Source organism: Thalassophryne amazonica, chromosome 8 (genome assembly GCF_902500255.1).
Source record: "Thalassophryne amazonica chromosome 8, fThaAma1.1, whole genome shotgun sequence".
Classification (NCBI taxonomy): Eukaryota; Metazoa; Chordata; class Actinopteri; order Batrachoidiformes; family Batrachoididae; genus Thalassophryne; species Thalassophryne amazonica.
This window is the reverse complement of record NC_047110.1, coordinates 104,809,458-104,810,337: the sequence shown is the minus strand read 5'-3', so window position 1 is coordinate 104,810,337 and position 880 is coordinate 104,809,458. Positions and strand designations below refer to the sequence as shown.

Here is an 880-nt window from a genome sequence, read left to right as displayed (position 1 = left end):
GAAACCAAGCGCATTATCCACTTGGCCACCACCCCTGCTCTGTTTATGTTTCTCAATAAATGATCTTATTCGATGATCTGAATCATTTTCTCGCTCTTTCCTCTGACTTGTGCTTTTCACAGATTTGCTTTGGTGCAATACACTTCAAAAAGTGTGAACTTCTTCAATAAATGTGAATTATTTTCTCTTGCTCTCTCTCTCTCTCACCCTCTTTCTCTTGCTCTCTCTCTCTCTCTCTCTCTCTTGCTCTCTCTCTCTCCCTCTCTCTCTCCCTCTCTCTCTCTCTCTCTCTCTCTCTCTCTCCCTCTCCCGTCTCTCTCTCTCTCTCTCCTGCTCTCTCTCTCCCCCCCTCCCTCTCTCTCCCTCTCTCTCTTGCTCTCTCTCTCTCTCTCTCTCTCCCCCCCCTCCCTCTCTCTCCCTCTCTCTCTTGCTCTCTCTCTCTCTCTCTCCTGCTCTCTCTCTCGCCCCTCTTTCTCTCTCCCTCGCTCCCTCTCTCTCCTGCTCTGTCTCTCCCCCTCTTTCTCTCTCCCTCTCTCCCCCCCTCTCTCTCTCGCTCTCTCCAGGAGTGGGCGTGGCGTCGTAGCTAGGCAGTGACGTCAGCGGGCTCTGTTCAGTGTGGCGTGGTGCTGAAGACACTCGTCTCCTCCGCTCTGCTCCTCGCTGCTCTTCTCTCTCTCTCACCCTCGGATGGATTTGGGAGGCACAAAGGCTCGTCGTCGGGACGACAAGCTTCCACGCCACCGCTAACAACAACAAAAAAAAGCCACGCGAGACACGTTTCCAACAGGTAAGCGTGCTGCTCCCCCTGCGTGCACAGGGGAGGAGGAACAGTTTCCATCTTTTCTGCCTCACAAATGTTCTGACTGAGAAGTAATACATT

At 52.7% G+C, this 880-nt stretch overlaps 1 protein-coding gene across 1 annotated transcript in view; it reads left to right on the top strand.

Moving 5' to 3' along the window:
• The first annotated feature begins 600 nt into the window (after positions 1–600).
• smpd3 (sphingomyelin phosphodiesterase 3) overlaps positions 601–880 on the top strand; it is a 182,188-nt gene continuing 181,908 nt past the window's right edge. Inside the window, exon 1 of the mRNA XM_034177160.1 lies at positions 601–787. The gene's annotated coding sequence lies outside the window, so the exon portion shown is untranslated. The remainder of the gene's footprint in view (positions 788–880) is intronic.